Consider the following 11,288-nt stretch of genomic DNA (forward strand, 5'->3'; position numbering starts at 1 on the left):
GATGTTAAACTCCAGCTTCCATCTGCCCCAGCTAGCATGGCCAATGGTCAAGGGTGATGGGAGTTGTCATCCAGCAATATCTGGAAGGCCATGTGTCCCCCATCCTTATTGTCCAGAACGAGCTCAGGTTGAGGCCTCTACTCTGCCATGAAGTAAATCTAAGCTACCTCACTGGGTCATTGATATGACTAACTCTTGGCCCCTGCTCTGGGTTCTGAGCAACAAGGGAAACAAGAATGCTTGCTGCCAAGTCTTTCACTCCACTATGCTAGTGACAAATGACTAGTCAATGGCCTGGTTTACACTTGATAACTGCGGCGGCAAGGATGGCTTTCCATTGCCTATTGCCATAGAGAGACGTTTCTTATCACCTCACCTCAAACCCAACAGTTTTCAATGGAGTCTAGTTACACATAAGCTCTGAGTCTCGGAGGCTGTCATAAATCCTAAACACACTTATGGGAGAGTAAGTGCCAGCGAAATAAATAGGGGTTACTTCTGAGTAGCTGTAAAAATGTTGAGCAAGGAAGTGATGAATAGGCATGAGTGAAGCCGCCCAATGGAAGAGCAAGGAAATATGTTACACAGGGTGGGAAAGCATGTTACACAGTCAATTTTCAATTTGCAAGCAAATCGAGGCAACTCATGATTCCACACAGCGCCCTCGACAAGCCCCTCACAATATGCTTCTGATTAGCAGTTGCTCAGTTTTATCCTGCTGGTGCCCTGCACCGTGGAGATGTTTGTCTCCCAAATTGTAGATTCCTTTTGAAAATCCTCAGCTGTCTTACTTTTGCACCACACAATCCAATACACAAATAGCATTGTGCACATATGGAAGTCTTCATGGCGACGCATACATATTCCCAGTCAAAACTATTTTACAAACCCTAATGCTTTGCAGATGAAAACACAGAAAAGACGACAGTTTTTAAACGGTAATGTTTTTTGACATTGTTCAATCTTGTTTTAGTAATTGACATAAACATGTTTAAAAAGGACTGTTAATAGAACGAGCATGCTTGATTTTTTTAAAGAAATGTTTTCAGTGCCGTACAGCTGTAGAATTAGTAATCTTTACATTTTTATGTTTGTGATTATTTGGCTGCTCCTGTAAATAAAGAACCAGCCTTTAAAATATTCTCATTAATCATAAAAATGCCATTGTCTCAACTGGCTGCAATAAATTCACACTGATCTCTGCCTTGCCTTGTTGCTGTTATGTGTCTTCTTTTTCATATGATTAGTATTATTAGTGGCGGTAAAATATGGTTTACCCCACAGGTAATTGAGGAAAATTTTCATATTGTAGCTCATCAACTTTGAGCTTGTGTATTCTGCCTCCAGACCTATGTTACATAACAATCTGTGCCTGAAATGTACCTATAAAATTGGTAGCAGTCCAAAGTATCTGGAGTTGCAGGGCAGAAAGTTCATATTTGTGGCCAGCAAATAGCTGGAATAATCTTGAGCAGCTTTCCTCAAGACGTTTTGGACTACAAGTTTCATTATCTTGGAAGACAATGTGCCTGTTTGAGACTTCTGCTTTGTTTTTGTTTTTTTAAAAATCAGACTTTAACAGTGCCCTTCATGATAACCTCTGGAAGTATCGGCCTACAATTTGGCAGGCTAAAACTGCTCTGGAGGTACAGCTAGGCCAGCAAATTTCATCAATTTCCTGATTATAGTTTACTTTGAGCTGTTGTGCAACAAACCCACTCCCCCCCAAAAAAAGTGAACTTTTTGCAACAAGGGAAATGACAGGGGGATGCAGTGGGAAGTGTGGGATAACACTTGCTTTGAGGCAATGTCATCTAACCTGCCCACAAAGAAACCAGAATGAATGCTCATCAAATAGCCAACATTGTCTAATCTCTCAGCAAACAAATCAGGATGACTGCCCAATAAACAGGTTGTCTGGAAGTGCTCACTATCCCTTCTTGCCAACAAGGGAGAGCCATGTGTGGGGCATTGCGAGCCTCAGGACACAATGGACTACAAACACATTTTTGAGTGTGTGAACATGGAATTTAAAATCTCATCGCCCCATAGCACCCATTCTATCATCCAGTTCGTTTATCTCGTCTAATCCTAGAAATTATTCACTCTGCCCTTCTTTTCAATTAGACTCCTTTAAAGGAAAAAGAACCTCAACGGAATAGCAGGGAAGTTAAATTTGAAATCAACTGAATGCCCTCAATTGTAGGGGCATAAGGCGCTTTTCAGCTCAGCTTCAACTTTGTCCCTAATGAGGGTCCTGTGGAAAAGCTCATTCAAAGATCAGAATAGGCCAGACTGTTGTGCATTTCAGCTCCTTCCAGGGAGTTCAGTCGAACAATTTCCCCTTGTCAAATGGTAGCAACAAAATTCAGGTGATCTAAAACTGATCATTTTAATTCTGCCATTTAAGTGTAATTGTAATTTTATTTTATTTGTTTTTATCTTTTCTAAAGCACTCCGAGAGGTCCAAAGAAAGGTGTTTTACAATTGCAAGTGCTGGAAGTGATTGACAAATTATTTTACAACTGGCACTTATTATTCCTTTTATTAAGAATAAAGTGGCTTTTAGAGCAAAAACAATAGGGTGAAAAGGGGATCTTTTATGCACTCATTACAAATAGAAAATTGGAAAGGAAAAGTTGTAATAAAAGCTAAGGGTATAATCCACCAGAAAGTTCTCCCCTGAAAGCTCCATTGAAATGAATGGGAACTTTGTACGAGTATTCATTTCAGTGGGGTGTGCATAGGAGGAATTCGTGGCAAATTGTGCTCCAGATGGTTTTATCAGTGCCTGCACTTCTCAAGTTGTATGTTAAGAAGCTGTCAAGTAATCCAATGGACGGACAAGCAGTGGTCCTTTGGTGGGATCAGAGAAAGATTGCCATAAGGAGTAAATGGTAGATTAAATAACAACCCACCTCATCATAGAAAGCTGTAGGCCCTGATCCAGCCAAGGGCAAGCATAACTAGTAAGTAGGAATGGGGGGGAAATTCAATTCACATTTATAGGTAAACCTACCTAATTAACATGTCTCTGAATTTTGCAGTGCAGTTTTCTAGCCACGCAACATGTACAAAAATGCATATCCTAGGGTAAGGTGCATAAAATGCATATATGCCTGAAAACAATGCATTTTATTGCAGAAAATTGCTTTGCCAGAAGGGATACGTTAGGCAAAATTGCATATCAAAATGTGTATATTGGGAGATGTTTGCATAAAAATGCTAAGTAATTTTAATGAGGACTTGCTAAAAAATTGGAAACTGCTGTGGATATATGGAGAACTGAACTTCAGACTGGACAAAACAGCAACCGAAAGAAACAGAAATTGACAAATTCTCCCATCTCTACTAGTGAGTCATAACTCTCATATAACCCTACTGGAACAAATCAGTAAATATGAATGTCACTCCCTGCTGTTTTCAGTGGGACTTAGCGGTGGCAAACATTAGCTGGATTGAGGCCACTATACAGGGAAGCTGCTTTTAAAAGTTGTTTTCACTTGGGATTGTTGTTAAAGAAAATGCATTACATAAAAGGCTCCTCTTCGACACCTGCCATGTTTCTTTCAAATCACAGTGCACAGGGATGTACATTCCTTTTAGGTGCATGTACGTAACACATCTTGGCCCTACTCTACTTATATGAACATACTGCATTGCATTCCTTCCTGACAATTAAGAAGTCAGATTCTGGCAGCACCAGTCACTTGGGGTCATTGCTGGGTTGCTGTTTTAAAGGGAGGCAGGAGATGGAGTTGGATCCAGTCCTAGGCCAGGAATCACCTCTGCATACGGCTGCCAATCCAACAAGATTTATATTCAATAAGGGAGCTACATTTGGAAACATAAAATCCAATTTAGTGATAAATTAAGGTCTTCAGGGGCAAATATATGAGCTAATCTTCTTAATTGTCAGGTAGGTGTGTGGAGCAGATGTTGAAAAATCTTCCATCTTTTTTGCAGATGTTGAAAGCAGATGCTGTACAAGCTAACGCAATGCCTAGGTTTCAAATGAAGCTCCCTTCTTGAATATAAATCTCATTGGATTGGCAAAGGTATGGAGACACAGTTCCTGAATGAATCCACCTTCTAGGGCTGAATCCAATCCCATCTGTCATCAGAACCCAGGGGAATGGTGCTACCAAATGAGTTTCTTTATATGTTTTCCATTTTGGTTACTATGCGAAACGAGAGTGCAATTTTAGACAGGCCTTTGAAGAAGCTGACTTGCAAATATGTGTTTTAGTTGGTTTAAACTGCTTGTTTTATAGATGTTTTACCTGCTTTGTTTTTCTATTTGACTTATTTAGTATGCTACTGCTTTTTAAAAAAATGTATTTACATTATTGCCGTTATCTGCATTGAGCATCATTTGGTGAAAGGCACAATATGAATTTATCTAACAAATTTCCTTGGAGGCCTTTTGCATATGTCTTCAGCAGCATTAGCTGTCCCTACCAGTTTGGTGTCATCTGCAAATCTGATGAGCATCCCCTCAATTTCTTCATCCAAGTCATTTATAAAGATGTTGAACAACAACAGGCCCTGTACAGAACCCTGTGGCATCCCACTTGTCACTTTTCCCCAAGATTATGAGGAACCATTAGTGAGCACTCTTTGGGTTCAGTCAATCTGCCAGCTACAAATTCAGCTAACAGTTACCTCATCCAGCCCACATTTTATCAGCTTCTGCACAAGAATATAATGGCGAACTTTGTCAAAACCCTCACTGAAATCAAGATACACTACATCCACAGCATTCCCATGTTCCACCAAGCTTGTAACTCTGTGGAAAAAAGAAATGAGATTTGTCTGGTGTGACTTGTTATTGATAAACCCATGTTGGGTCTTTGGAACCACAACATCCTTTTCTAAGTGCTCACAGATCAACCATTTAATTATCTGTTCTAGGAGCTTTCCTGACCAGTCAGTAGTTACACGGGTCTTTCTTTTTACCCCCTTTTGAAGATAGGGACAACATTTGGCCACCTCTAGTCTGCAGGAACCTCACCTCTTCCGCAATAGTTCTTAAGGATTATAGACAGCAGCTCTGAGATTACATGCACAAGCCCCTTCAGTACCCTTGGGTACTAAATAATCATTGGAGAAGAGAAAGATGGGAATAAGCAAGATATAAGGGGAGAGAACGAAAAGTATATTATGACAGAAAGATACACAGCAGGAGCCAGGATCGTAGAATATACACTGACTATACCTTTGGTGACGGAGCACATCAAAGGATAAAGATAGTGAAAAGACAATGGGATTCACAATGAGGAGGAACATGCTGGCACTCGAAGACTCAACTGAATACGTTACAGGAATAATTTGTCTCACCAAAGACAGTGATTTGTCTGCCAGGAGTAATGTTAAAGGCAACACTGAGAGGGAACAGACTATATATATATATATATATATATATATATGCCATAAGATTGCTTCATTTGGAGTGCTAGGTATAAATGACATTAAAGTGGGAGAGGGGGAGCATGTTTGCAAGATAAAACCAAGACATCTTACTTGAAGGGGTGTGGGGGAAATCATATGTTAAAGGGTGCTTTCATGTTTGCACTGCTACTTAAGAGATGACTTTCTGATGATGATTAGGGAGTAAATTAATGGTTTTCTAAATGTAGATAGGATGGATATGTGCAACCTGCGGATAAGCAAGAGTGATTTGAAACTAGGGGAGGAGACAGGTTGTCTCTTAAAAGAATGCAGCAGAGCAGACAACTGCTGAATGGGAAGATGAAGGTGGTAATTATTTAAGCACTTCCTTGATATCAAAGCAGAGTTAACTTAACCCTCCCACCAGTGATCTTGCTGCTTGCTAGAAAGAGTTTTGAGTCATAGTTGCCTACTGGATGAGGAAACCGACAATGTGCTTTGCAAGACGTAGGCAACGGAGAACATACAGTAGTGGCTCAGTAGCTCTTTTCCTGGAAGCTGTGAGTTTGAGCCTCTCTCAAACTAAGGAGAAATTCACACCATGTCCATTTGAGTTGGAAAACTCAAAGGCTGTTCTGTGTGATTTTTGTCAGTTCCGCTCACTCATATGGTGTGCAAGATACTAAAACTAGCACGTATCAATGTACCACTTCACATATGGCACAATGTTTCACCCTGACACATGATTCAGATCTGCTTAAGAGGAGAGGAATTGGATGGAAAATAGAATTGGTCATTCTCTAATAGTTGGGAATGAAGAGAATATAATCTCACTTGGTCATTGAGACTTGATGTTGACTCTTCTTTTCTTATCTCTGCAGATGCAATCTCCTGGGTGATGTGGACACCATTAGACAGTTGAATGCACATGTGTACTTCATCCATTTCACTCCCTTCCACGTGGCTCCAGACACTGGCAACCCATGCTTTGCCACTGGTCTTGCGGAAACAGGGATTCATTTTGTATTTCACATTTCACTATTATTTTTACACCTTTCCCTGTAGGCCAATCTAGGTGTGACATGAAAGCCAGGTGTATTTATTCTTGTATCCTAAACCTTCATATGTAAAACAGGTGGAGACTGTCTCCTTTTCTAAAATGAAATGGATGGGGTGAATCCTCTCCTACCTTACCTCATTGTGCTTCATTGCTTCAGCCAATTTTCTCCTGGACCACCCATCACTCATGCTAGAATGTGCCAGACTGGATAAAAAGACTTGAGGCAATGGAGTGCAGTTTGGTAAGGTGGAGAAGGAGAGGTTTCTCTCACCTCAACCACAGTCTTTCGTGTGTGTGTGTGTGTGTGTGTGTGTGTGTGTGTGTGTAAATGCATCCACACAGTATCATACCACTTTCTATATCAGTGGGGCAGTTTCATAAATAAAATACAAGATGGCATTACTGTAAGGTGTGGTGAGACTTCTCTTCTCACGCAGCAGATTTTGGAGTACAATTAACAAATAATAATTTGACAGTTCTTTAGCTTATTATATTTTTTACCGACACAGGGGTATCATTGGGACTTTCTGCCTCAGGCACCAAAATATATTGGGCTGTATTTTCCAATGTAACTATCATACTTCCTGCTCACGAGCATGTGAAGTAATGGTGCTGTTTTTATGAGAATATAGAGCTGAATCTACAGCAGGGTTGGTGAATCTCTGGTGCTTTGGATGATGTTGGACTGACTCCACTGGCTGGGGCTGATAGGAACTGGAGTCCTTGACCTGCAGCAAGGCAAGGTACGAGTTACTGCCTTAAAGCAGATTAAGGAAGTGCTGGTGTATATGTCAATGAACAGAAAAGTGTTTTGGGGTTCAATCGGAGTAACAAGGAAGTGTTCAGAACACTACTGGAACTGACCAGCGTTTATGTTACATATGGCTGTACTACATCATGGAAAAGTATGAAATGATACACAAGTACAAGAAGGGGAAATTGATGGGAAGATGATGCCACTGTTATCAAAGGTTAATGGATTTGACTGTAAAAGTTGCTCCATTATTCTTTCATGTGTTGTTCCGGGGTAAATATGACCACTGCACATTTATGGTTTAATTACCAATCAGTGACCTGAAGCAAACGGCTGCCCACTTCCAAAAAGCATAATGTTCATTCTGCCCTGAACACTATAGAATTGAATATATTGGACGATCGTAGAGGGAACTCTGAAAATAGCCAGCATTTCCTCTGTATTTTTGAAATTAAGGGCCAATTGATCTCATGTCTTCATTTCAGAATTGCCATGAACCATGAGAAGGCCAAAGGTGGCCTGTTAGGCCTTAATATGCCATGCTTAACTTGCCATTTAAGCAGCCAACCCTCTTCCTTCCACCCACAATCTGGCCTTTTCTCTAAGCTATCACATCACGTGACCAGAATGTATCTGGCCTTAATTTTATCTATTTATACACATGAATTTTATTTTTAATGCATTGGCTATTTCAGTTCCATTTTTAACTAAAACTGAAAATTAATAATACTAGGGAAACTTCTGTACAAATCAAGGAAATTGAGTTATTTCTATTTGAGGTATTTTTTAATTATTATTAAAAAAGAGATTCTTACCTTGAGTAATTTTTTTTACTGTACTGGCCACCATATCCTTGAAAAGGTTTAATTGCTCTTCAGGGGAGAACTGTAGAGCAATTATACAAATGATACCATAGCTCAACGATTTAAGTTATGAGGAAAGACTGGGGAAGTTGATTGTATTCTCAGTGGAATGGAAGAGACTTCGTGTAACCCAACTGAAGTTTTAAAAATTATGAAGGGGATTGATAAAATTGATCCAAGCAAGCTCCTTACACTTGCAAGACCAGAGAGTTGAAAAGATATGATCTAAAAAATGGAAAGGTGGGAACAAGGGGGTGAGGGGAATGAAGGCAAAACTATTTTACACAAAAAGGGGTTAGGAGCATATGGAATAAATTACTATAAAGGGCCCCTGAAGCAAGGCGCATCACTGAATGCAAGAGGGAATCGAGGGAATTGCTAAACAAAGGGAGCATAGAGAATGAGATGGTGGGAGGTAGGCAAATGGAAATAAAGGAGGCAGGGAGTATGAATACATGAAGCCTTTCATATGCTCTGCTTTCTGCTGTGGCTCCCTGGTTGTTGATGCCCTCTGTATTTTAAGACCAGGCCTTACAATCACAAACATTGGAATCACCTCTGTGGTGCTTGCTCATCTGGTTAATCTGCTTCGAGTGGCTTCTTAGATTCACAATCCAGACATTAGATGTGATGTGCAGCAGGAGATAAGGCAGCTGCAATTCCTCTTGCCTATCCCTCCTCCCCTCCCACTGCCTGTCCATCGCTTGCATCATTTCCTCACCTGCTGTTCCAAGTATCCAGGTATGTTGCACAGGAGGTGTGGAAGAGTTGAGAGGTAGCAACCGGGAAGCAGCCTCTGAGCTATAAACTGAGTCATTAGTGATGTGTGGAGGTAGGATTGGCCAAAGATAGGAGATCATAAAAACCACTCACTCCAGAGGGAGGGAGGCAGGAGTTCCACTGGGGACACCTAGAGGAAGGCCTCTGAGCATGTCTGTAACACCTATGCAAGTTCATGCAGGTAGGGATGGTACTTGAGGCACCAGGGTCCCAAACTATTAGGAGTTTTAAAGATTAAGGCAAATGCTTTCTAACTGCACTAAGAATTGGACCAGGAGCCAGTGTGGGCATTCCATAACTGGCAATATATCATTCACACACATAGTTTCAGCAATCTGGTTGCTGCGTTTTTAACTAACTACAGCTTCAGAGGCAGCCCATGTGCAATACACTGCAGTAGTCCAAACAGGATGTAACTAGCACAAGCTGACCACATGTCCTAATTTACAAAGGACATCCCTCTCTTTGAAGGGCTGCCTGGTCCAAGTCTGGTTTAAAGCTAAAGAACCAAATGATGATGGGGTCTTGCTTGCCCATCACCGTTAACACCCAGAGAGCAAGCTGAGCAGGAACAGAGATCAGCTGGTCAAAGCCTTCCAATACAGATGTAAGGTAAAGGTAGAATCATAGAATCATAGAATCATAGAGTTGGAAGAGACCACAAGGGCCATCGAGTCCAACCCCCTGCCAAGCAGGAAACACTATCAGAGCACTCCTGACATATGGTTGTCAAGCCTCTGCTTAAAGACCTCCAAAGAAGGAGACTCCACCACACTCCTTGGTAAAGGTACCCCTGCCCGTACGGGCCAGTTGTGTTCGACTCTGGGGTTGTGTGCCCATCTCACTTAAGAGGTCAGGGGCCAGCGCTGTCCAAAGACACTTCCGGGTCACGTGGCCAGCATGACAAGCTGCATCTGGCGAGCCAGCGTAGCACACGGAAACGCCGTTTACCTTCCCGCTAGTAAGCGGTCCCTATTTATCTACTTGCACCCGGGGGTGCTTTCAAACTGCTAGGTTGGCAGGCGCTGGGACCGAGCAACAGGAGCGCACCCCGCCGCGGGGATTCGAACCGCCGACCTCACGATGGGCAAGTCTTAGGCGCTGAGGTTTTACCCACAGCACCACCCACGTCCCTAATACAGATGTATTTCTACTTAAATTTTAGCAATTATTTCTAAAGTTGTACCTATACATATAAATTTAGCGTATGCATATTTTCAGGACACCTGGCTGCTCCTCTGACCTCTTTTTGGGTGATGTATTTCCTTTTTTTATGATGATGATGAAGATGATGCATCTGTGGTCACCCTGTACCAAAGTTTGGATGTGTATGGCCTCTCTACCTCTTTTTATCAAGGAGGGTCTGCAGATGCTGCACCAATCTAATTTCATGGAAGGTGCTTTCTACCACAGATGTTACATAATGTTAATTTGCCTCTACTACCACCAGCTTATTCAGCAGGGCTTTGCCAAATATAGGGTGTCCCTTGGGAACACCCAGGCACTTTGGCACAAAACAGGCCAACAGAAAATTGATACAAGTCTAGTGCTAGTTTCCCTTTTACATAGATTTTCAGTAATTGTATTTGGACTATATTAAAGTGTTGACCTTAATTTTTCTTCAAAATGCCATGCACTGTGCTTGCACCAGTTAATTTTCTGCAGTTGCTGGTGAATCCTCATTTACTTTCAAACTTATTGGTATTAGTTCGGTTCCAACCAACCTCAATAAACAATAAACAACACACAGCTAACTCTAAATATAGAGCAGCAGCACAGTTAAAAATACCATTCCCTTTTTATTATTAGTGCCAATTGTTCTTCAAAATTATGGTGAGGCAGCATACACAAGTATTTTGTGTATGCAGAGATTAATTTCCAATATGCAGGTTCTCTAGGGATATTTATATTCTTCCAATCAGCGCAGAACTGTCCATCAAAAGTAACAATGTAAATATGTACATTTTAACTTGCTGCTGGAAAGTTTGAGATCTGGAGGAGTATTTTTTTCCCCTTTAAAAAAAGATATGTAGTAAGATGAACCATATCCTTCAGCACAAATGACCTGTATTTCTAGCTTGGCAGTTCATTATAATTTGAAGAAGAGGGTTTGTTGGCCCCAGTGGCTAAGCAACATTAATAGTGAAGGCTTAAAAATTCATGGGTCTGTTGAAATCATACTCCCTTGTGGGTGCAAAATGAAGTTATTTCATTGGTGGCAAGGGTGCCAATAGGGCAAGTCCATAGGAACATGAGCAATGGCTCATGAGGCTTCTATTGGGAACAGGACTCAGAGAAAAGACAAGATGGCGTCCTCTTCCCCACCCCACCTCACAATTCCGCAAAAAAGAGCTGACTAGATGGGCTGCTAAATCCATCAAATCACATCCAAGGGCAGCAGGCTGGCTTCTTTGGGGAGAGGGCAGAGGCTACATGGTGC

This window comes from Podarcis cretensis (genome assembly GCF_951804945.1).
Source record: "Podarcis cretensis genome assembly, chromosome: 10".
Taxonomy (NCBI): Eukaryota; Metazoa; Chordata; class Lepidosauria; order Squamata; family Lacertidae; genus Podarcis; species Podarcis cretensis.